This window comes from Scyliorhinus canicula, chromosome 9 (assembly GCF_902713615.1).
Source record: "Scyliorhinus canicula chromosome 9, sScyCan1.1, whole genome shotgun sequence".
NCBI classification, from domain to species: Eukaryota; Metazoa; Chordata; class Chondrichthyes; order Carcharhiniformes; family Scyliorhinidae; genus Scyliorhinus; species Scyliorhinus canicula.
In genome coordinates, this window is record NC_052154.1 from 49,197,348 (window position 1) to 49,224,395 (window position 27,048).

At 44.5% G+C, this 27,048-nt stretch overlaps 1 protein-coding gene and 1 long non-coding RNA gene across 3 annotated transcripts in view; one reads left to right on the forward strand and one right to left on the reverse strand.

Annotated features, from left to right (window-relative positions):
• LOC119971301 overlaps nt 1–27,048 on the reverse strand; it is a 692,274-nt gene that overhangs the window by 400,169 nt on the left and 265,057 nt on the right. The window lies entirely within an intron of this gene.
• On the forward strand, nt 1,355–23,345 carry LOC119971302. Of its 2 annotated transcripts, XR_005461799.1 has the most exons (4): nt 1,355–1,640; nt 5,659–5,764; nt 18,223–18,485; nt 22,912–23,345. It is a non-coding gene; the product is annotated as an uncharacterized LOC119971302 (long non-coding RNA). The 2 variants fall into 2 exon arrangements; XR_005461800.1 differs by lacking the exon at nt 5,659–5,764.

A 27,048-nucleotide genomic window follows, 5' to 3' on the forward strand; every position in this document is an offset into this window, starting at 1 on the left:
AAGAGGGCAGGGAGGGTGGCTGCCGAGAGCCACCGGATGCCCTTGCTGCTGACCCCCATAGACACCTTCACACCACAATCCCACATCACATGACCGCAGCTCAGCCCCCTTTTCCCTGGCTAGCTCCGCATTCCTGGGACTCTGGGGGGGGGGGGGTGTTCCAGCAGCCACCATGGCCTCCTCTGTGGCACTGATGAGTGCACGAGCAGCCAGCCTCTGATTGGCCAGCAGAAAGTAATTTCCAGGGTCGCAGTCTGGTGGAAGGCCCACCACTGCCCAGCTAACTGCCTGATGGGCAGAAGGTACCGCGGGCCTTCCGCCTCGAGGCAGCAAGAGTGTCTCACCACTTTTTTAGTCAACGGGTGAGGCAACCGCTGGGAAGGAAGGTTTTGCCCTCGAGAAGAGCATACCAGTGCTTAATGTTTTTGTACACAGTTTATTTTCCGATATCATTGGCCTGTATTGTAATTAAAGAGGCTAATGGGTTTTGAACAATCATAATAGTAATCAGTTTGCAACTTAATTCTTTGTAGCAATGATTATTGGAATCTGGAATGCTTATAAAACATTGCTCGAGAATTTATCACTGCACTTTAGTGATCATCACTATCAGGTATCAGTAACTAAAAGATAACTCAAAAAATCCAGCTTAAATAATATTACTAAGGTCTACAAACCAGCAGGGAGTTTGTTCAAGGCTTTAATCTAAACATGTCAGATGACATTTATGAACTGTTTGAGCTTCATTCCACAATTTATGCGTTATCTGAATATCTTGATTAGATTACAACCTTATGACTCCCAGCTACCTCTATCCCACATGTTACAGAATCTAACTGGTGGTAAATTGATTGTTTTCTGCAGCAGTTTATTATTGGGATCAAACAATATCACTCCCCCCTCCCCACACACACAGACACACACGCGCACCTTCAATATTATGGAGATGATGAATGGCAGGACTTTTCAGTACAGAATATCGTTTCTTCCTCAAAACACCCCGACTTCAATTAATGTTTACTTATGAAAAAGGAGGGAATGTGATTACTGTATCTGGCAAAGCTTGCCTTTCTGTGAATCTAATTTTGGACCACTGTCCTATCTGCGTAGCAAATAGGTTCCACAGGCAGCCTAAAGAGCGGTGCACAACAACTGGACCATATTAATCCGTTCAAGAATGCCACCAGCTGATGCCGTTGTTAGCAATGGCTTAAAGGGGCTTTCATCCTATTTTTGCCCTCAAACAGGCCTTGTGCACCAGTCAAGCATGATGGATGAAGACTGCCAGCGTGACCCTGAATCAGAGCCACTGTTCATCTGACAGGAAGGCTGACATATGCTGGTTTGTACTTTCTTTTCTGTTGTGACATTTTAGAAGCCTGTGATATAACAGATTAACTCCAACGGGCTGAGACAGCTTGTGCAATCAAAGTTTGTTGCTTTGATGAAACTCTGGCATTTGGTCTATAGATCAATGACACTGCAAGTGAAACAAAACGCTGAAACTACATTGCAATATTTTGTTAAAGTAAGATAGATACTCCTATTCTCATCTGAAATTGAAGGAAAGCAAGTGGCTGAATCCACTGCAGTCACATGCAGAGACTGCAGTCTTTACTTCCAAATTCTGTCTTCTCCAAGTAAGTATGAAACAGCATTCAAAATATATCTAAGTGCTTCTTGAAAAACAGAAACTTGAAGTTAGCAAGCTTAAATTTCATCTATTGTAAATGTAAAATTTGTAAAGCATCCTCTCAGGAGTGTTGTGAAGATATTGAAACTCTTATTCAGTGAGCTAATTACTGGCAGAATAAAGATTTTTGTAAAAAATATAGTGATGGCAGAGGGTGGGATATACTAGGTTACAAATCTTTGCTGGAATGATTCTGATGTTTGCCAACAGCCCAGAGCATCTTGTTGATGCCTCGGTTTGAGCTGCTGGACCTGTTCTAAAGCCAATTAGTACAGTGGTCATGCCTAGGACTCGGGGGAGTAAGTTGTACAATGTGCAAAACACCAGAGCCCATGCCTTAGGTTGGCCCGGGTTCAAGAAAATATTTTCTGTACCATATGATTCTGAGGTTCACTTTGGTGACTCCAGCTCATTGGACAACTACCCCAGTCAGTTGCTATGATACTGGGTGGGCGGAACCCGCTGAGGTTCGTCTACTGCATCAGATGGGTTGCGATGTTTGGTTCGGGGGCAAACCTGGGCCTCGGCTTGTGTTGGGGAAATGCAGGGACTGAGTGTCTAAAGTAAACAGGCAGAGATACCATCTTGCGTGTGGCATCTCATAGAGGGCAAACCATGAAGCGATAACCAAGAGAGTCTCAAATATAGGGATATTTGGAGGCAGTGAGGGGGTCTTGATTTGGGGTTACGGGAGGTTATTGACGTGCGGCATGCTCACCTGAAACTGGAGCATGTGTAAAATGCTGCGATCCGGGGGGTCACATGATATGAGTATGGGAGTGGGTGCATTTTCACAAACTATTTTGTAATCCTTTATCTTCATGTACATTTCATTTTGGTCTTTTCATGGGATATATGTCTTGCGCTATGTCCCTGGAGGATCCTGACTGGTGTTTTGCGAAGAGGAGCCCAGATAAATTGTTTGCCCTTGTCAGTCAGAGTGGGCTGGATTCGGGGTCCAGCTTGCATTGTTACTGGTGAACGGGCCTTCGCTTCGGTGGTGTTATGAGCATCTGGATGAAGGCCACCATTGAGAATGTTGTTGTGGATGAAGATTTCAACTCGGTGGTGCAGCTCTTTAGAACTCACTTTGAAGATTGGCGAAGTATCCTTGGAAGAATGGTAGAAGCATATGAGAGAGTCCTTGCATTCGGAAGAGCACTTTCCCTGGTAAGGGCCTGCCTTCGAGACGTTGAAATACTGCAACATGGCATGCCATTTATCCTGTTGGGTTCAAGAAGTAGGAATTTGGCACTGTGTCTTCATGAGCCCATTCCCTGGTGAGAAGTGGGAGGTGAGTTCCCGATTGAGTCTGAGGATTGGCGGCCAAACTTTATTAATCTTAAATTGGAGGCTGGATGCATCAGGTTCAATGGAGCACAGAGTATCCGATCTTCAAGGCCTGTGGTCGGCTGGGCCCCCTGACCACTGGCACTTGTAATCAATGTAGGACATTTTACATTTTGTTGTAGTAATTTTATTAAAAACCCTGGGCGGGATTCTCTGACCCCGGGTCGGGTTGGAAAATTGAGCTGCGTGAGTCACTCCAGTGCCATGCTGGCCCCCTGTTGGGCTCAGGATCGCTGCTCCTGGGGGCCTCTGGCGCCAACTTAAAACATGACGGAGTTTACGACAGCGTCAACACTTAGCCTCAGGATCAGAGAATCCCATCCAGTATGTCTACTAATGTTGTGATTAAGGGGTCAGAAAAATGGGGGAATCATTGATTTTAATCATTTACTAGTTTACATATGGATGGCTAATGGAATATTGTTTACGTTGAGGAATCTCCCTGGGGTATAGATAATTTATGAAGGATTGTGTTTAGTCCTAGCTAAGCAGGTCATGGGACATCTTCGTGGCAGGAGCTAGGTCTATCTGTAGTTTTGCAGTCTGCTATAAGATTTTAAGTTGAACAACAGTTTGCCATAGGGTTTGAGTCTAACTATGAGAATTTTCAGGTTGTTCCTGAAAGGGTCTGTCTCCAAAGGCCTGAACAGATTAGCAAGTAGCCCAGATTGTTAACTTTCTTTATAAGTAGCATTTGAACTGTAATGGTTTGCTTAATTGGGATATGTAGTGATAGGTTTGGATAGTGAGTTAAAGTTTTTTCCCCTTTTATTTATGAACTGTTTCAACTGTTAATTGGAAAGCTATTACTGTGTTGCTAATGTGATTCTATGTTTAAATTAAATTAAAGTTTGTTTTCAGATAAAAGATACTTATTGGTCAGTGTTACCACTCCTGTGATTTAATAGTCTTCCCTCACAGTTACACAAATTACAAATTGTTGGGATTCTCGTATGGGAGTCCTAACTCTCTAATGCTCTATGCTTGAGATGGCTGAGCAGGTCGAGTCAGCTCCCTCAGCCGGGGCCTAGGCTGTGGGTTGCTTGGGTGCCGTATCTGTGGCATGATGGAAGTGAAGTGCTTCATTTTTTGGAATCTTTGAGAAATCCTGAGGTGTGTTTGTCGATCCTGTCTTGGCATCGGTCTTCCCGAGCAACATAGATGGAGCCATTATCCTGCAATTCTTCCATAATCCTTGACGTTACTCCCTTGTGATTATGTTGTTGATTGTTTATTCTTGTCTTTTCCCCAGAAAGGATATACAAGGTGTTAGCTTGATTATCCTATTCTAGCAAATATCATATTGAGTCGACTATGTGAAATGTGGTCTGTACAGTTTAACTCCTGTTTGTCATCATATATTATAATGCTTGCGATTATGGGAGAGGAGTGTTTCCTTAACACCCCTTATCTCATTCATAATGAGGATGAGTGGCACCTGGGCGGGGCGATGGGTTGATGGGGAGGGTGGAGTTTGATGAAAGCTTGATGAGACAGAGTATAGCCTGTGCGCCACGGCCGTGCCAAGGGTGGCATGGGCCTGCGATCGGTGGGCACCGATCGCGGGCAGCGGGTCCGATACCCACGCACTATTTGTTCTTCCGCCGCCCCGCAGGATCAGTCCGCGGGGCGGCTGAGGGGCATGACAGCCCGCGCATGCGCGGGTTTGACGCGTCTGCGTGATGACGTCATCCGTGTATGCGCGGATTGGAGCCGTCCAACCCGCGCATGCGCGGCTGACGTCATCGTGCGCGTCAGCCGCCGTGACGCTTGGCACGCAGACTTAGCGACGGTCGCTAAGCCCGCAATGCCGTGCTTCACGGGGCCGTGCTGCTAGCCCCGTCCGGGGGGGAGAATCGGGTCCTGGGAGGGGGCGCGGAGGCTGCCGTGAAACATGGCTAGTTTCACGGCAGCCTTTACGACTCGCCGCATTTGCGGAGAATCCCGCCCCTTGCCTTTCTCATTCGATGGCCCAGGCAGATTATGTATGCTGGAGAGGATTGTGTTCCTTCTGACTCTTTCTCAAGGATGGAGTTTTTCCTCCGGATCCTTATTTTTGGAGCTATTAGAATGGGAGGATATACGAGAGGCGGTGCACATTGAGGTAGGTTTGGTTCATCCTTGGCTGGTCTGTTAAAGAGAGAGATTGTTCTTAGTTTCCTTTCCGTGATAGTGGACAGTGCTGCATGATGGTTGATATTTTTATATCAGTCTGGATATTCGTCCCTTCGGGTTTTTTTCTTTCTCCTCTCCTTTCTTCTTCATGCGGGCGAGCAGGGTGTTGTTACTGTTCCTGGTTGAGTCTGGTGGGTTCAAGGGAGGGTCCCCTGGTTTTACTGAGGAGGAAAGAATAGCACCCCCCCCCCCACTCAGTGCGCTCAATTGTTGGGTGCCTCAATGATTCTTCTTCTCTTTGGTGATGGAGTCCTCCCGATTGGGACTGGGGTAATTATCCTTTTTTCTTTTCAGTATAAATGGGGGTGGGGCACTGCTCTGGATGTGGTTGGATGGGTGCAGGTCTGGCTTGGGTTGGGTGACGGGGTTCACCCCCTCCTGCCGTGGGGTGGCATGCTTTCTTCGTTGAATGAGCATCTTTTTCTCTTCCTCATTGATAGATGATTGGCGGTGCCAGGGAAATATAGAACCAGATGTACCGGAGCAGCTGTGTGGTACACGTGAGAGGGTGTCCCAGGAGCCTCTTCACTAAAGTGTCCAACCGAGGTGAGCACATCTGGGATGGTGGAGGGTTTTGGAGACAGCTGTGACTGGAAACCTGTGTCATCATCGGAATCGAGCTCCGAGGTGTCCTGGGTTTCAGGCAGAGGAATCAACTCCGTGTTGGTATCATAATCGCCGCTTGGCACACGGGGGTTCTGATTGTGGCACTGGCTGTGGCTAGGGGCGGGGGGCACCAGATGGACCCGCCCCCATGACCAGCAGCTCCTGCAAGACACAAGACAAGACACATGCTCAGGCCGTGGGTTGAGGGTGGTGTGAGGGTGGGAGTGAGGGCGGTGTGGGGGTGAGGGTGGTGTGGTGTTGGGTTGACATACATCTCACATAATCTCAGGAACCGAGAATCCTGCCGTATATATTTAGGGCTTTCCAGCCAGTAATTTCAAAAAGCACTTTTGCTATCATAGAACATAGAACAGTACAGCACAGAACAGGCCCTTCGGCCCTCGATGTTGTGCCGAGCAATGATCACCCTACTCAAGCCTAACGTACCCACCCTATACCAGTAACCCCCCCCCCCATTAACCTTACTTTAACATTAAGGGCAATTGAGCATGGCCAATCCACCTAACCCGCACATCTTTGGACTGTGGGAGGAAACCGGAGCACCCGGAGGAAATCCACGCACACACGGGGAGGACGTGCAGACTCCGCACAGACAGTGACCCAGCCGGGAATTGAACCTGGGACCCTGGAGCTGTGAAGCATTTATGCTAACCACCATGCTACCGTGCTGCCCCAAAGCATGATCAAGCATGACTTTACAACACTCCCATCAGCAAGCAATATAGAGAAGTGCTGCATGTGGAATTATCGTGTTCTTCATTGTGCCAGCCAACATGTTGGGCAGCTTCCTTCATGTGAAAGACAGGATTCCATCTCCACAAGGACTGTGCTGATCATTCCTACCAAAACTGTCATGATAGACTCATCGATACAGGTAATATGGTGAGGACATGGTTAACTTGATGGGCAATGATGCTGCTAAAGCACACTTGGTGATGGACCCGTAATTCCTCCACCCTGCCTGAATTTTGCATCTGTTCCCTCTGGCGGGATATTCCAGTCCCATCGATGGTGAATTTCCACCATGGGTATCCGGTGGAGGGGGTACAGATAATGAGAAATCCCATTGACAGTGATCCTGCTGCAGGCCAATGGCAGGCTGCGTTTGCTGCCGTGAAACATATCGCAGGGGGTCACAGAAAATCCTGCCCCCAGAGTCCATTTTGTATTCTTGCTATCCTCATTGTTTTTCCAAGTGTTCTTAAACATGGAGGAGTGTTATTTCATCAACTGAGTGAGGATGATAGGAGACAATCAGTGGGAGTTCTGGTGATTTAAAAAAGATCACAAATGCCAAAATAAAAAAGAATGCAGGAAATATATAGCAGATCTGTTATTTGCGAAGCAAAAAGTTGGAACATTTTAGGGTGCAAACTCATCATTCCCACTGGTAATTCAAGAAGAATGTCCTTTTTGTCTTTTCTGAAAGTTCCAACTTCCACATCTGATTTATTGCCTTCATTGTGCAATGGTGTTTTACAATGCTTCGCTCTCATTTTATGAGAATTCAACTAACATGTGCAATGAAAATATCTTTGAATTCCCAATATCTGAAAGCTTAAAAGGTTGGCTGTGTGACCTTGTAGAGACCTTATAAAACAGTACTGTGCGGCTGAAAAAGGTGTAAGAAAACGTGCCAAACCATCCAAGATAATAGAAAATAAAACTTCATCAGTGGCAATTCTATGGTTATGAATCAATAATAGACCTTTGTATGTAAAACAGTAGGCCAAAGACAAAGCAAATGCATCCTACAACCATTTGATTAGGTCAAAGCTCTGCTTCATCTAACCTTGAAAGTTGATGGACAATTTAGGAACTAATGGGAGCTGCCGGCTTCAATGATGGCAGAACCTTGTCAACAGACAATATTGCTCTGTGAGTTATGTTTACCAGGAACTGGGCTGAGACTACACATTCTCATCCCACAAAATCCACATTGTGGTGGCAAGCAGGGACTACCATTCTGGACAAAATTCTAAATCATGCTCAGACATAAGGGGACAAACATCAGCCCATCATGCCTAAGCTAGCTATCCAATTAGTCTCTTAGCTTCATTCTTTCTCCACAACACTTAATCAAATTTTGTAACTGATGACCTGGAAGTAACTTTCCACCAGAGCAAAGCTGAGTGGATGCTGGAAATCTAAAATACAATCAGAAGATGCTAGAAAGACTTAACAGGTCAGATAGCATTTGTGGAGACAGAGACAGAGTTAAGATTACACATTGATAGTCCGCGAGCGTAAACGGCGACGTGGGCACAAAGTCTCATGAGAGACATTGCTGTCGTGTTTCCATCCCTCCTTCCTCCTCAGACCAAAAAAAAGGGGAGTGAGACACTACTTAAGGAGAGCACCAGACGTGTGAGAGACACCCTTCTGAGAGTGGATTTAAGAAGGCAGCTGACTGGTGTGTATGTCCTTGTGAGTGTTTTTATTTTAATAAAAGTAATTTAATGTTGAACAGAGGTTTAGTCATGACAGTTGATGGGGCTTGGTGTTCTACCTGCGACATGTGGTCAATCATGAACGCTGACAATATCCCTGACAATTACATCTGCGGGACGTGTATCCTGCTGCACATCCTGACTGAATGAATGGATTGGTTTGAGCAGCAGCTGGAGGTACTAAGAAGCAACGAAATGGCAGAAAGCATCATAGGTAGAATTTAAAGAGATGTGCTCACACCCAAGGTGCAGGAAGAAAAATGGGTGACCGCTAGATGGAGCAGGCTGTCAGTGCAGGAATCCCCTCCTCTAACCAGTATGCCCTTTTGGATACTGATGAGGGGGATGGTCCATCAGGTGGCAGCAAAAGCAGTTGCCAAGTGGTGGCATCATGGATGGCCCTACTGTACAGAGGAGGGGGGCAAAGCATAACAGATCAATACTAATCGGGGATTCGTAGTCAGGGGCACAGATAGGCACTTCTGTGATCGCAAAAGAAACTCCAGAATGGTGTGTTGCCTCCCTGGTGCCAGGACCATTGATGTCTCTGAGCAGATACAGGACATCCTGAAACGGGAAGGCAAACAGACAGATTTAATTCTCCACATTGGTACCAATGACATCGACAAGAAGAGCAGCAAGGTCCTGCAAAGACATTACAGGATCTCCAGAGTAGTTATTTCAGGATTACTCCCCATGCCACATGCTAGTGAGGCTACAAACAGAGACATACTACAAATGAACACATGGTTACAGGGCTGGTGTAGGGAGGAGGGTTTCAGATATGTGGATGATTGGGATGTCTTCCAGGGAAGGTGAGACCGATAGTCCCCGGGAGAGAGACACATGCCTGGGCAATGCTCTGGCCCTTGGCATTGCCAACCTGGCAGTGCAAACCTGACAGTGACAACCTGTGCCAGACACTGCCAGGGGCAGACCCTCTGGGGAACCCCAGTGGGAAGGCGTTCTCATTATGTGTGGTGGGGAGAGGGGAAAGTGCTGATGCCATTGAAGGGGGGGGAATTTCTAGTGAGGGGGAGCGTATCCACGATATTGTTGAGGGGAGGCAGAGATCAAGCGATACCTTGTGCAGAGGTAGGGGAGAGCCGCTGATATCTTCGTGGTGGGGAGGTCCTCTATGTCCATGGGAGGAGGGGGTGGAGAGAGTTAAAGTTCAGTGCTGATCATGGGGTGCCCTTTAAAGCTAGTGCCCTGATGTCTTTGGAACCGGCCTTGTCGACTCTTTCAGGCCCCGCCCCACCAGACTGATGGTGACAACCAAGCCCCCTAATTTTTCTTTGCCTGAAGACCTGGTGTGAAAACTCAGTTGTGCATCTGGAGAGCTACACACCAGTTTTCAGTCAGGCCCCGACACTCTGACATATTATGGGAAAATTCTGCCCATCATCTTTCATTAGAACTAGTTTTTTTTCCTTTTCCTACTGGTTCCAGATGGATTATTATTTAATGCTATTTGTTGAATCAGCATAAACCCCGTGGGAAAATTCTAATATAGGTATCATGTCCCACTAACATATGCAATTCATTTCAAATTCAAATCAAGAAACTAGAAAATTTTAATGTTCTCAAAAATGTGATCAGTAATTTCGATACAATAATGAACCAATGCAGTATTGAATTTAATATAATCTGTTTAAAATACTGTGAAGTGTGACTATTACAAGCAGTTTTTAATAAGTAATAATTTGTGATATTTCAGCATAATGCAAACTAGGTTAATTAATGATTGGGAGTAGAAAGCTAAAGTAATGCGTGTCAAATAGGAAGCAGAGCAAGGGTTTCATAAGAGTTCCTGAAAGCAATAAAGTATAATTATATTGAGGTACCCAGGACTTCACACTTGTAATCTGCAATTTTCATACAAAAGTGGGTTGGCGCCTGCAGGAAACCTGGCTTCACATATTAAGATTGCATAACAACTGAACAATGATAGGCACCTTTTTACTTAGGAAGCTGATGGAGCATAATTAAGGTCTTCAAACAAAAATACAATCCTCAACATTAAAGGACCTTTATACTTTATAAAAGCAGATACCCAAAGTGCAACCATAGCAACTGCCGGGGAGTTTGGTACCATCACGTTGAACTATCCGAATGTAAAACAGCATTTATCACAAAGAATTCCAAATGCACACGTGTGTGTATGTGCGTGGCTCACGCTTAGCCTTTTCATCTTTCTTGGCCAGACCTGAAAGAAATCCCACAATGTTTCTGTTCACCTATTAGTGGGAAAAGATTGAATGACAGTCTGAGAGGTGGAGAGCAAGTGCACACAATTACCTGCAGGAGAAAGCACACAAATGTGGAGAAAGGTGATCAATTTACAATTTTTCTCTATTCGGTCCATATTGCTGTTTTTGGCAGTCTCCGCATTTGCGGCCCTCTGTTGGCGGTTGCAGAGGGCTGATTGCAAGGGCTTTATCTTCTTGACCAGATAACAGGTACTACTTTCTTATGCAATGCAAGTTGTATTTATCAGGTTTAAGGAAACTTTGTTTTAGTGAACTCTATACTTGAACAACTAAATTCATGCCATGTTGCAAAGTTGACCTCCTTTGTGAAGGAAAAGCAGTTTGTACGATTTTCCATTCAGGCGGGTTCTGGGGCCAGAAGCTTTGTTCTGAATGCTGCCAAAATGACCAAAATATATCAATGCAATTTGACATCAACCATATTCTTACACAAGCTATGAACAGTAGTTGGCCTTGTCTTCAAATTATTTTATTTGGCTGGAGTAAATGATCTGTTAATAATCAGTGGAAGTCTGTATATGAAGATTTTCTTGAGGAATTCAATGTTGAAAGTAGCCTATCCCTTTGCACTACAGTGATCCACTGCAAATTTGGGTTCCTTGGTGGAAAAGGAGGTTGAGAACAGAGCTAAAAAGGGATGCTACTTGAGGCACAGGGAATGGAAGGAGGAATACTCATACTCATTCTTGCCCTTTCAATTGAGTGCCTGGGCTGTGTCAAATATTCCTGCACTTAACTCCATAGCAATTCATTTAGAGGCTACACTCTCCGGAGAGTCAGAAGGTTGTCCTTCCTGATCAGGCACAGCGCTGTATAGATCACTACAGCCCTGATCCTAGGTCTTTGGTACAGGGAATAATCAGTGACATTATTCACTCAGTAGTCCATACAAGTGACAAACTGGTGGCCAAAAGCTTGTTTGCAAAACCCAGCTCCATTTGTTTTTCGATGAACCACTTGGAAACAGGAGGGAGCTATGTGTGCTGTAAAGGTTGCAATATTTTCCATTGTGCAAAGTTTAATTGACTGCACTTACATAGCTGGCCCAGCTAACAATGCATAAGGGGCCAAATGACCTCCTCCTGCTTCTATTTCTTACATTTATAAATGGCAGTAGGTTCCATTTTGTCAATATGCAACTAGTCAGGAACTTCTGGCATCTGATAAGTAGTTTTCCATGTTTCCAACGAGTGTTGGTTTATCGAACAGCTGTTAAAAAGTCCTTACTAATTTAACACTGCACAAGTATAAAGTTGAGTTTGTGGAAACCGATGCCAGCTCCTGAAGACCTGGTTTATTGCAGCTTTGTTATATCCACATTCACCTGGAGTGCAATTCAACGCGACAAAAACGGAGTCCCGTTTTGGACACGATTAATGGGGTGTTTCTCAGTGCCAGCAGTGCCAAGAAAACCCTGCTATGCAACGGCACTTTGCTGTTTTTTTGGCTTGGCGGGGAACTTGCATAATTTCCTGACCTGACGGGTTCAGCTCACCAGTGCAGGAAGAGGACTCGTGGTTCAGGCATCATTTTAATGGCCACCCTGATCTTTGATCCCGTTCAGCACCCCGCGGACTCCGGGCCCCACACTACACCCAAATTACCCCGTACGAGGTCCTTCAGCACCCAGCACACCACACCTCTTTTGGGCGAGGCACCCCGGGCCCGGTCCCTGGCAAGGAAGACATGGCACCCAAGCACCTTGGCACCGCCAGGCTGGCCGAGGTGCCAACAGGATTTCCAAGGTTCGACCTGCCCAGTCCCAGGGGTCTGTACTGCCCATGGAGACCCCTCTCAGGTGCTGTTATGCCTGATCCATATGTGGACCAATGCTAAACAGTACCCTGGTGAGGTGTCCCATGGATGGCCGTTAAGTCCCTGGTGCCAGGAGAATCCTGGGTTATTCAAATTATGCTAATGAATCAATTAAGTATGCTAATATGGACCTCATTCAGTGAGGGCGAGATCCAGATCGCGATGCCTTTCACAAGATTTAATGGCCTCATTGCGGTCACCAGGTTTGGCATGGTGAGACCGGTAAATCTCTCTTCTGGGGCTGGATTCTCCCCTATCCGGCGGGGCGGGGGGTCCCGGCGGGATGGAGTGGCGTCAACCACTCCGGCGATGGGCCACCCCAAAGGTGCGGATTTCTCCGCACCTTTAGGGGCCAAGACCTAACCTTGAGGGGCTAGGCCTTGAGTGGTTGGCGCCCCGCCGGCCGGCGGGAAAGGCCTTTGGCGCCACGCCAGCCGGGGCCGGGGACTTCGCCAGCTGGCTGAAGTCCGCGCATGCGCCAGAGCATCAGTGGCTGCTGACGCGATCCCCACGCATGCGCAGGGGAGGGGGTCACTTCCGCGTCTGCCATCGTGAAGGCTATGGCCAATGCGGAAGGAAAAGAGTGCCCCCATGGCACAGGCCCGCCCGCTGATCGTTGGGTCCCGATCGCGGGCCAGGCCACCGTGGGGGCACCCCCAGTGCCAGATGGCCCCCCCCCCACCCCCCCAGGACCCTGGAGCCCGCCCACGCCGCCAGTCCCGCCAGTAGGGGAGGTGTTTTGATTCACACCGGCGGGACCGGCACTACAGCAGCGGGACTTCGGCCAATCGCCGGCTGGGGGGCCCGCTGACAGGCGTGACGCGATTCCCGCCCCCACCGAATCTCTCATGCCGGAGACTTTGGGAGATGGCGGGGGGCGGGATTCACGCCGCCCCCCGGCAATTCTCCAACCCGGCGGGGGGGTCGGAGAATCCAGCTCCTGATTTCAGAGATACAATGGAATCCATTCTCCTGTAATAATTCCAATGCCTCCACAGGTTTAAGGGCTTCCTGCAGTGCAAGTCAGACAAATGCTACCTGTGGTTTGCTAGGCACAGAATCGCACAATTGTTACGGCGCAGAAGGAGGCCATTCAGCCCATTGTGGCTGCACCACCTCTCTGAATGAGCATTATGGCTTTCTGCCATCCTCTTGCCTTTTCCCCATACCCCTGCAACTCTGTTTCTATTCACCATCTAATGGCCTCTTGAATGTCTCAAATGACCCTTTCTCCACCGCACTTGCAGGCTCTGCATTTCAGAGCCCAACCGCTCGCTGCATGAAGAAGCTTTGTTTTTCTCACATCTTGCAATCTTGCTGTACAATGTGTACATAGAATTGTCATCGAGTAGGGCCGTGAGAATTATGAGGGAAAAGATGTAAACAGCCTCAAGGATGCTGAGGAGGCTCCTGGGAAGCAAAAGCTGCCAACGAATCAGCAATCTGACAAAATCTAATTAATGAGTCGTTCTATTGATGATTTGCTTGTTCCTTGGCATTAAAAGAACTCCCACACAAGGAAGCCAAGAACGCTCCAAAATACTGATGAGCAACTTTCAAAATAGTTTGATAACTCAAAGAGCAACTACCGAATCAAAGACAAGACTGAATAGAGGCTGACGATCAGGATTGCTGCTTTATGAATAATTTCACTGTATGGGATTTCAGGATTTTCATGTGTGTTGGGATCATATTCCCCTATTTGGTCCCTTTTCCTGTAAAAACTGAATCCTAAAGGATTTGGTTTTTGTAATACAACAGGAGCTTAATTTGCAGGTAAATCCATCATATCGACCACTTTCAATGCAGCTAAGAGAATACACAAAGAACCATTTCTGTCATTGTCAAATAAAAATTTGTGTTTGGGGCATTGGAGGATTTAAGATGAAGGGTTAATTTATCTTTTGAAACATTTGTGGATATGCTGCCCCATGAAACTTAGATTTCTCAAGCCACTTTTGTGCATTTCCTAGCATTTTGGACTGCACTAAACTTTAGTCCTTGAAGCCAAAAGCAATTTATTTTGCAATTTATTCAGGAAATTAAAGTAGTTGCTCCTAATATTTTTTGATTGCAACCCAAGTCTGATTTGGTTCCTCAGTAGGGGGAGAAGGTGCTTGTTTTTTAATGAATTGCAGAGGTAAGAGACTTAACAACACCGAAGACCAAAGAATTTTACCCTCCTTACCAGTCTGTTGCCAAGTCTCAGCCACACTCGAGTCAGCAAAGGGCTGCCTATAGTTTTTCAAGGCTAACTTTGTCTACAGGTGCCAATCTCTATCTTCCACACAGGGACCCAAATAAAGCAGTGTGTCAACTTAAATTATTACAGGAACCCACCAAAACTGGAAAACACTTTGTGCAGAAGCATAGAGTGGTGACATACTGGATTTTCAGAAACGATTTTCAATTTAAACATTTTAATCATGGGTCCAAAATCCACTCTTCCAGATCAATTTGGACTTATCCAAGGCCCAGACCAATCACAAAATTGGGACTTTGAGAAAGAGATTCCTTAGATACATGATTGTTCCAGATCTGGATATAAAGACAGAAGCTGAACAAGTTGACACACTGCTTTATTTGGTAGGCCTGATAGCTGATGATGTAATAGCTCGACAAAGAATGCATGAATCATCTTCAAAACTTGATGAAGGTTTAAAATCATTTGGCACCTATTTTGACCTGAGACGTAACAAAATCCTTGAAAGGGCTAAATTAAATTAACATGTCCAGTGGCTGGGAGAACCCGTCAATTCCTTTGTTAACGAACAACGCAAAATGGTTGAAGGTTGTGATTACAGTGACTGGAAATTTGAGCTCATCCGGGATAGAATAGCTACAGGAGTAGTCAATGACGCATTCTCTGACACGATTCAAACAAGGGAAGATCTAACTCTTGAGAAAGCCATGCATATTACCAGGGAATCTGAAATGCAGCACGGATCCATATTAAGGGGAGAAAGCAAAGCAAGGTACAAAGTAAACCCCGCTGCCCAATTAGTGTAACAGCAAAGAAATAGGAACAAGCAATATCAAAGGAAGCAATACCCTCACTAACCGGAAGACTCACCGTGCCAGTTCTGGTGGAGCAAAGCGCCACAACAGGAATGATTCTGTCCGGAAATTCAGCCCAAGGTTTCAATGTAACTGAATAAGACACTTGGGTAAGGTGTGCAAAGCCAAAACATCAGAATGCACAGAAATTCCCAAGAGGATTCACGAGGTCAAGACAGGTCAAGTAGATTTGGTGATGTAAGTGGTAATGTCAGCAGACTAGGAATCCAGAGACCCAGCATTAGCCCTGGGAACATGAGTTTCAATCCCACCATGGTGCTGGTTCAATTGGATAAATCGGAGTTAAAAGGCTGGTCTCAGTAGTAGTGACCATGAAACTATTGCTGATTGTCGTGACGACCTACCTGGTTCAAACACTCAGTTGTATCAAAACCAATATAAACTCTACAAAAAGGAACGAAACTAGACAGACCACGCAGCATCGGCTGAAGCAGTGGAAATGACAACGACAAACGCAGCCCTTTTGACCCTGCAAAGTCCTCCTTACTAACATCTGGGGGCTTGTGCCAAAATTGGGTCAGCTTTCCCACAGACTAGTCAAGCAATGGCCTTCTCACGGAATCCTGCCTTATGCATCAGACATCACCATCTCTGGGTATGTCCTGTCCCACTGACAGGGTAGGTCCATTAGAGATGGCGGTATAGTGGTATACAGTCGGGAGGAAGTTACCCGTTGCCCTGTGAGTTTTCAATATCGACTCTGGATGCTATGAAGGCTCATGGAATCAGGTCAAACAAGGACAACAAACCCTCCTGCTGATTACCACACATCGTTCCCCCCCCTCCCCCCTCCCCTCTCAGCTGACGAATCAGTACTATTCCCTGAGCTGATGAATCAGTACTATTCCCTGTCTAACACTACTTGGAGGAAACACTGAGGATGGCGTCTGCACAGGACATAATCTGGGTGGGGAACTTCAATGTCTATCACCAAGAGTGGCTCAGTAGCACCACTACTGACTAGGTGGCCATGTTCTAAAGGACGTAGCTGCTTGACTGGGCCGGTGGCAAGTGGTGAAGGAACCAACAAGAGGGAAGAACCGATTTGACCCCATCCTGATCAATCTACTGTCACAGATGCATCTGTCTCTGACAGTATTAGTAGGAGTGACCACCACACAGTTCTTGAGGAGATGAAGTCCCGTCTTCACGTTGAGGATACCCTTCATTGCGCTGTGTGGCACGACCACCGAGCTCAATGTGATAGATTTCAAACAGATCTAGTATCTCAAGACTGGGCATGCGGTCATCAGCAGCAGTAGAATTGTACTCAACCACAATCAGTAAAATTATGGTCCAGCATATCCCCCACTCCACCATGGCCAGCAAGTCGGGGCATTAACACTGGCCCAATGAAGCGTGCAGGAGGGCATGTGAGGAGCTGCACCAGGCATACCTGAAAATGAGGTGCCAACCCGGTGAAGCTACAATTCATTTCATGCCAAACAGCAAAAGTAAAATGCAATAAACACAGCTAAGCAATTCCATAACCAGTGAATCAGATCTAAACTCTGAAGTCCTGCCACACCCAACCATGAATGGGGTGGACAATTATACAACTAACTGGAGAAGGAACCTCCCCATCCTCAATGTTGGGGGAGCTTAGAACATCAACGCCAAAAACAACATGCAGCCAAAAGTGCCAAGTAGGTGATCAATCTCAACCTCTTTGTGATGTCCCCAGCATTACAAATGCCAGTCTTCGGCAATTTGATTCACTCCATGTGATATTAAGAAATGGTTGAAGGCACCGGATACTGCAAAGACTATTGGCCCTTACAACATTACAACAATAGTACTGAAAACAGCACCTTCCAAACTCAGTCCAAAGATGTGAAGGTCAGGGGATTTGTCATGCTAAATTGTCACTTGGTATCCAGGAATGTGCAGGTTAGGTTACAAGGTTACATAGTTATGGGGATAAAGTAGGATGGGCAGGGGAATGGACGTGGGTAGAGTGCCTTTTCAGTGGGTCGGTGCAAATCCGATGGGCTGAATGGCCTATTCATCCACCATAGTAATTTTATGAAACCCATGACCTCTTACCACCTAGAAAGACAAGGGCAGCAAATGAATGGAAATGCCACCACCTACAATTTCCCAAGCCACGTACCATCCTGACTTGGAACTAGATGGCCATTCCTTCACTGTCGCTGGGTCAAAGTCCTGGAACTTCCTCCCAAACAGCACTGTGGGTGCACCTACATCCCTTGCTGAGGTTCAAGAAAGCAGCTCAGCACCATCTTCTCTGGGGCAATTAAGGCTGGGCAATAAAAATGCTTGTCCAGCCAGTGATGCCCATATCCCATCATTTATTTTTAAAAATATGGATACATAACCATACTTTTTGGATGAGGCCAAACATTCTGGGCTTTCATTCTGGAATGTTTTGCTTAATGGCCACCACACAAACGTTAAATTGGACGTAGAAGCCAGTGTTATGGTTCTATCAGACAAAGAACTAAGGCTGAGTGACCTCTGGCTTTGAACAATGGACACACCACGTTATGGGCCTTTAGGAATCTGGCTTCTGATCATGGACATGATTCTGGGACTATTAAGTTATGGTGGCAATCAAATCGTTGAGCTGATATATGTCATCCATAAACAGTCCTTCTCTCTCTTCCACAGAGGTGCCTTTGTAGCTCTGAATCTCCTCAAAATGGCAGAACTACTATTGTAATTATACAGAGCTGCAAGATCCTGAGAGTGGATTCTCTCAGCCAGGACTTTAACTCTGAATTGTGATTTTTCTTTGCAGAGCCCGATTTTGTCCACATTTGTTACAGGTACCAGAAGCCAACCAACCACTCAGATGGTTACCATGACACCTTAAGTAGATGATAATCAAGAAAGGAACCAGCAACACGAAGAGCTGCAATCTCTGGCTCTGACACCAGTTTGAGAGATAAACCCTGGACCACAGAGCAGACACTGCAATCCTCATCCAGCATGACTGTGCCACAAGTGATGCTGGAATTGACTAACAAACATCCATTGATGACCACACAGCCAAACACAAAGGTGAGTTTATTACCCTCACAACAGGAAGTGCCACCTTCAATCTCAGCGTGAGTTCTGGTGATCTGCACAAGAGAAAAAGAAACACCATAGAGATGAGCCCAGGGTTTGTCTGTCCCATAAAGAGTGGGATAAACCAACCACCATCTATCGCTAAAGTTTGTGAATCAACAAAGAACGATTCTATGCCAAAGGAGGGAGAAAGAGGATGAAAAGACACCCAGATTCCAGAACTACCTCCAATTCAACAAAGTTTAATTGCAGTGACAGAGACTACCAATCCTCCAACAGTAGTGAGAATAAGATATGGAAGGGGTATACAACCTCCAGACTGCTTGAACTTGAGGGAGTGGGGGATGGGGGATGATGTGGTAGACATAGAATTTACAGTGCAGAAGGAGACCATTCGGCCCATCGGGTCTGCACCGGCTCCTGGTAAGAGCACCCTACCCAAGGTTAACACCTCGACCCTATCCCCATAACCCAGTAACCCCACCCAACACTAAGGGCAACTTTGGACACTAAGGGCAATTTATCATGGCCAATCCACCTAACCTGCACATCTTTGGACTGTGGGAGGAAACCGGAGCACCTGGAGGAAACCCACGCACACATGGGGAGGATGTGCAGACTCCGCACAGACAGTGACCCAAGCCGGAATCAAACCTGGGACCCTGGAGCTGTGAAGCGATTGTGCTATCCACAATGCTACCATGCTGCCTCCGTGTGGTGGAAAGATGGGGTAGTAGTAATGATGTAAATATATGATGACACAAGTTGGGATAACTACATTGAATACAAACGTAGGGGTATGTATAGTTTATGAATCTGGCACACATAAATGGCTAACATGGGATGGAGGACAATACCACCCACGCAGTGATGTAAGAGAACATATGACCCACACCTAGGGGTTTGTGTAGTGTTGGACAGAACCACGTGCAGAAGCAAACATGGAGACAGCGCCAATTGGAACTTTACTGTAGTAGTTAATAAATATTTACTGTTGGATATTTAAGGCTAGAAATACGTTAATAAGACATAACAGCCTGCAGCCTACACATTACAACATGCACAAGCAAACCTCAGCAACAGTTTCATCTAGCTTTCTGATAACTGAAAATATTACACGGAATTGGATAAAGGTTGAATGGTAAAGGTTGGAGGTGTAAGCAAGCAGCAGAGGCAAATTTTGAGAAGGCAAAAGCATCCATTTTCTTACTTGTTATTGGAGACACTCTAAATGTTTCCAGTAACTTCAACTTTGAGAAAGGTAAGAATCTGTAGTGTGTAATAATGAATAACTCAGCTGAAACATGGCATGCGAAAGGAGCAGGTTTCTCCTGCAAAGTATGTGAAAAAGAATTGATGAGTATGTCATAGAATTTGGAATTTTCTGTATCACATTAATGTGAGAAACTCAAACAAGAAGAGAATGTATTCCTGGAGTACCACCTCATTCTCTGAGGAGGACTTCTGAGGGAATGAGATTTGATAAGAGATCTTGCAATACCAATTGATAGGGCAAGTGTAACAATAAAAGTGCAAGAATTATAGTGAGGGTAACCGGACCTTTTATGTGGTCCTGATAAGAAAAATGGAAAATAAACTACATAAAAGGCTGATACAAGCTCCACCAAAGCTTTTGGAGAAAGTAAACACAGCTTTGACCCCAAAGCTGAGCCCATGGTAAAACATGCAATGTGGCAAAACTAACTATTATGTAAAGCATTTCAACTGACAGAACAGAGTGCAAATTATGAGAGAAAAATACGAAGAACATTTACCTGGAAGAATGGGGTCATTTTTTGTTCGAGAATATAAAATTCAGTGGAGGTGGACACAGCAGGATTAGCAATCATGCAGCTGCACAGGAGCTGCTGAATCTTTAGGTCAGACATATTAGCATATTGGACAAGGCTACAGTTACAAAACATATTCAGAATAGGCAGTTCTCCGATGAGAGAGAGATGTGCAGATGCTTGTCCTAACCACCTGCAACAACTTAAAAAACAAATGCACATTTTATCTCCCCAGGAGAATGAATGCATCTTAGTAGATACAGGGCCCTGGAAATATTATTGGACCACCTTATTGGAACACTTTCAGAATAAGAGGAACATCCTGTACGTTTTGCAGTGTTACAGTAGCTTGTGGAAAGTTAGCAAAGACGGTTTGCAAGAGATGGCCAAACAAATCAATGCAAACTTCATGGACTACAGCAGCTGGTTGCAGAGGAGAATGAAATACAATGACCTCTTCAAGTGTAGAGGTTGGAAATCCCATTCATATCCTCACCTATCCCCATCTGTCAATTCCCTGGCAGCTTTCCATTGGTGTTCAATAAACAGAAGAAAAATTTCACTATATTTCCCCTCTGTAATTTGGAAAAGCTATTTCCCTTGAAAACTCGTCCCATCTATTTCAACAATATCATATGTATTGATCTCCTGATACTTCCTATGCACAGCAGGTTAAAACATGCTAACATTGGCAGACTTTTTGTCACGTTAATCAGTTTACAACTGTCCACTCTTATACCGGAGATGGCTACTGTGGTGAAATGCACACACACATTAATGTGTATAGTCAACTATTAATGTATATAGTCAATTATATAACCTCCGACTAGCAGGTGGCGATAGAGATCCACCATGTGGCTCCACAGATCCGGCAGTTGGTAGTAAGTCATACTCGAGCATTAGAAGTAGTTCCAGGAGAATTTAATTATTCGTTACCATTTATACTATAGTTCGCCAATTATCTTTCCAGTGTTCATTTTGTAAAGAAACTATCTTACTAGTCAAAGAATTAGATGTTCTGGGTGCATCATTACCACGGCCACAACACAGAACATAACAGCTACCAAGATTGATAAATAAGGAAAAAGGGTTGTTAACATAATTAACTTCTTGAGCCTAGCACTAGAACATACCTGAGGCTGATACTTTTTGCTCTCTACAGACTGAACCCAGAAGACCATTTGTAAATGCTTATTTTTTTCTGGATCTTATCAAAGTGTAATCAACAAGGTGACAGGCTAATTGTGGATGAAGTAAATACAATGTTTAACAGTGTAGTAGTTGTTTTAAAGAAGTATCACCTGAACTGGTGACATTTCAAAAGCTTAAAAGTAAGACAAATTGGTATTCCCAGTGCTAGAATTGACAATTACCCTTCCTAACATAGGACCCAGCCTCCAGACCACAAAGATTTCAGCTTCCAACCTTTATCTGCACCAAGTTAACTGGCCTGAGCCAGGCCTGAGCCTGAGCAGTTGCATCATTTTTATTTGGCTTCCACATTCTTGGGTAAGAAAGGAAGATGGTGTGGCTCCTGAAAGCAACTGTGTACATGGATAATGGGTGAGAACCAGTTCAGGCTCAAAACGATACCTCTGCAAAGTTCTTGGGAAGAAACAGTAAGATTTGATAAGAATCAGAACCACTGCAGATGTTATTAAAATATTGATTCCTTATTCTCCTTCTAGACTCCTTCTGCTGGTACGTAGGCATGGTATCCATAAATGGAAAAAATGGGCAATGCAATTTTCAATATACTACAACCCTCCCCTTCTTAGTAAATAAGAGGCATTTGCTTCCAGATGTTTAAGCAATCAACTTAAACATAACTTAAACATTCAACTTCACCAAAATCACAATTTATATTTGAACTTTTGTATTAATTTAGCAAGGCACTCAGTTATATGCAATGAGATGAATGATTTGTTTGCCAACATAATATAGCTCACTTTGTAACATAATAACTTAAATAAGTATGGTGGACGTTTTCTCTCAGGAGTAGGATATTGTCTCATATCAGTTATGGTCTCACTTAACTCATGTTCTTCATCTGAGATATTGATGTTGGGATTGAATTTGATGATACTGAATGGCATTTTCAGTGATTTGAAGATTGACAAGTTTTGTGTGATGATTTGTGAACGTGCTGAGTAATGTCATTAATCCTTTCAAAGTCCACATATATATCTCTCATTTGTCTTCAGCTCTTGGCCAACAGGGTGTGATATTTCGATGTGTGAAGCCCAGATAGTTCACAAATTTACTGAACTAATTGCTGTTGAATTAGTTCAATTCTAATTGCTGTTGAATGACTAATGAAATTAGTCATTTCATGCTGTTTAAATGATTCTCAACAAAGCAAAGGTCTAGTTGAGCTTTAGGATGACTGCGTTCATTGAAGTTGATGTAACTATTTCCATGACTGGGATTGTTCTGTAGTCATCAGTGACAACAAGCATATGTTGGCCAGTGTGCAAACCTAAGAAATCAATGCTAACTTCTATCCATAGTTCTTGAGGTAGTCATCTCAAGAGGATCATAAAGACTTGATATTGTGGGTGCTTGACATGGTAAATGTGGATTAATTTTATGCTCTACCTAGCAGTTAACTATACCTTTTCCTTTAGGGGTTGTTTGGTTTTGACAAATGTGGTGCCGGGGACAGGCTGAAGAAAAGAAAAAGATACGTAGGCTGAAAACAGGAATTATCAAGTAAGGCCCTGACTGTAATCGATATTGGCCATCTGCCAGACCACTCTAGTCAGCACAGCAACTCATTATCCTTAAATGGAATATTTATCACATTAACACAAAAGGAATAAAAGACAATGCGATGAATTTGAAACTAACTGAGACAGTAGAGATCAACTTTGCAACAGGAAGATCAAGAAATAAAGACGTCATCAGACTCCATAATTGGTGAATAGCTGGTCAGACATGAATGTTTCAGAGGACAATTGGTCTTGATTAAATCATCCTGGTTTTTCACAGCAACTTCATTGTAGAGTTAATGTAAGCCTATTTGTAACACCAATAAACATGAATATCCTGTTTATGTCTATTAATGAGTTGAAGTCTTGATGAGACGATAGAACACAGGCCTGGTGTGCATGTATATCATGTCTCTGCTCTAGCAGAACCTGGATAAAAGAAGGGAAATCGGAACACAGAGTCAGTGAGAACCTGGGAACCCCAGGTGCAACCGTTGCAGAGGAGGCCTGAGCTCAGAGCTCAGAGAAGAAGATATCCACACAGAAGGATCGTAGTCTGGTCAGCCTTCTTCATTAGTGCAGGTAATAGCTAGATCTCAGTCGTGAGTCTGGGTCATCTCTGTACTATATTCTCAGAAATCACGATTAAGCTAGCTGTTCTGAATGAAGTAAAGTTATACTAAGTTCAAGTGTCATTATTGTGTCTGTCTACGCTGATCAAGCAGTGTCTTGGTCAACACAACTCTCTGATGACCTTCGTGTACTATATTGACAATGCTCTCTCAAGAAATAACTACAGTTAAAACATAAGATCAGATGTGGTTGTAATGGTTGTAATTTCAACCACTGTGATGACCTTGTAATGTGTGAGCGAGTTTGTTTATAACCACTCTCACAATCATGACTTTCCAGTTTTGTAATGCCATAGTGAACATACATGGTAACAATGCCACTTGAACGTCAGCTAGACTTTACCAACTTGAGCACCATATTTTAGCAATGTGGTTAGGATGTTGTCTGTCAACCTTTTCTGTGCTCGGTTTTTACTTCAAATTCAACAAGTAGAGACAAAAGTGTAAGATACCCCACATGATTGAGGGCACCTCTCTCTCCGCGAATAATGTTCCTCTATGGGTGTTAATGATCTGCTTGACAACACAATGTTTGATGGGGTACTTGTGTACTTATCTTTATGCACGAGAACTGCACATAAACCAAAGCTGGCTGATGACTACGAGTAGCTAGGTACTTTTCTGATAGTTGAAATAAGAATCTTTGCAACTTTCTGCCCTGATGTACAGTCTATTTGTGTTATATAGTCCACTCCTATGTAGTGGTCTCTTTGTTAGATCACATAGGTCAAGAATGAAGTGACCATAGTATATGTATATTAAAGAAGATTCCGGACTTCCTGCACATTTAGAGAATTTGCAGCATTTTCAATGGTTTCAGCTTTTGGTGGATCGGGTGACATTCCTTCACTGCTGAGCACATAAATGAAGAGTAAATGTTTTTCTTTCATGAACAAACACTTATCTTTATTCATGGTGGGATTATATTCACTAAGTTGTTGTAAATATGTATTAAAGGCGTGTTTCGAGTTCACTTTCAGTGTGACAGTAGGTGAGAATGTCATCGCAGATGTTCAGCGTGGCTTCATGTCCTTAAACCGCAGGCTGAATCATGTACTTGATATACCTCAACAGCTGAGCTAACTCCAAAGTTGAATCTCTTGTATCCAAGTAGTCTTATGCGAGTGGAGAACCATGTGCGATACCTTGATTTTTCTGCAAGTTCAACGTGATTGTAGCCTGTGTTGAGATCAGATTTAGCAAAGTATTCAGCACTTTCTCAGTGATATCATTGATTGTCGTTATTACGTGTCCTTGTTGTAAGGCCAAGTGTGGTGACTGCATATCAATACACAGATTCCAATCTGCTTCTTGCTCTTGGATTTGTAAGCATGAGACCCAATGGGTAGTCTTATCCCCAACTTTCTAAATCACATCAAGGTAAAATAGGCACCATCTGCTTTCCGATATCAAATGGCATTTTTCACTGTTGCTCAACTTGGGGCCCATTGGCCCAGATCATCTGCTCAGCAACAATGCTGGGCCACTGTCACAGTCCACAAAGTTTTGAACCTTGACAATTTGAGCATTAGATCTCGGCAACAATAGAAATGGACGAGTGCAAATTTTTTAGGGCAAGACCTGCGAGTGTAGAAGATGATGGATGATGATGATGCCTCAATGCTTAAATTTCCAACTTCCGAAAGCTGTCTGCAGAAAATAGAAAAACACCTTCCAAAAGTAAGACCTGAAAGCAATATTTCCAATTTTTCATGCTCTTCATCACCATTGTGAAGTTCTTGGGAAGAAACAGTGAGATTCAGTAAGAAGCAGAACTGTTGAATTCCTTCATTCTCCTTCCAGACCCCCTTGTCGGCAGTCTTTAGTGGAAATAAGATATACAATGTACTTAGAACATACAGTGCAGAAGGAGGCCATTCGGCCCATCAAGTCTGCACCGACCCATTTAAGCCCTCATTTCCACCCTATCCCCGTAACCCAATAACCCCGCCTCACCTTTTTGGTCACTAAAGGCAATTTAACATGGCCAATCCATCTAACCGTCTTTGGACTGTGGGAGGAAACTGGAGCACCCGGAGGAAACCCACACAGACACAGGGAGAACATGCAGACTCCACACAGACAGTGACCCAGCAGGGAATCAAACTTGGGACCCTGGTGCTGTGAAGCCACAATGCTATCCACTTGTGCTACCATGCTGCCCACGCAATTTTCAATGCGCTACAACCTCAATAGTTTAATCATCACCATCATTTGCAACCAAACCTGAAGATCAAACACATGAAGATCATCACTTGATCATCCTATTGATTGAATAGGAGCTAATGCGTATGTAATCCACACTCAAGCACAAATTTTTGTCCTCCGCTCAATAGGTCAAATTATTGGAGAGGGAAATTGTACAAAAATTTGTGAACAAATAGATGAAACTTGCTGTGAACCATTTATGTATTTTAGGAAATATAGAAATGCTGAATGTATGGTTAATATACTGATGGATGGCCTGAATATTGTCGAATGAAAACATGCTAAATACCTACCAAGTCATTGGATTTCATTACTGAATACAAAGCCGAATTCACTGTTTCCTCAGAAGGAATCTTTGAGAAGAATTTATGATGCCCAAATTTCATGTGAACCAGGACAAGTCTGTGATATGGGGCCATGCAGATGTGTCACATCCCATTAGTCTTCATAAAACCCCTGAACTCTTTGCTTACAAATTACGTGCCATTGTCAGTAACTAATACTTCCAGGATACCGTGTGTGCTAAATGAGAGTCGCAGTTTCTCTATCATCGCCTTTAAAGTCGTGGATAACATCCTGTGGACCTCCAGCCATTTTGAATGCACATCAATTATGATCAGAAACATGGAGTCTTGAAAAGAGTCAGCAAAAATCGACATGAAGCCATAGCCAAGGCCGTCCCAACCACCCCCAGGAATGAAGAGGTGCAGCTGGTGGGAGCCTCTGCAGTTCCTGGCACACGCTACATTGTTGGGTCAGTCGCTCTTTCTCCTTGTCCAGGCCCGGCCACCAGACATAGCTGAGGGCGGGCCTCTTCATTTTGGACACGTCCAGGTCCACTACATGAGTCCCCCAGAGGAGGATGCAGTCTTCTACACTGAACTCTGCTATTTTGGTGGTGAAAGCCTTTAACTCGCTGAGCAGTTCCCCATGTTGACTCCAGTATAGTACTATATGGTAAACCTTGGACAATAAGGATTTTTTTGTGTCCATTCACAAATTTGGGCCGCATTAACTGGCAACATATCCATGAAGCGCAATGTGGCTATCCCTTCATCGGTTTTGGGGCGCGTCACCAGTTATAGTGTTGGCCCTGAAGAAGTAGCACCTACGTTCTGCGTCTGCGTATTGCGCCCAATCTACTCTGCTTGCATCAAACATGTCCAATATGCTGAAGAGTTGCATTTTGAAAGTAGTGCAAACCTTTCCCCGG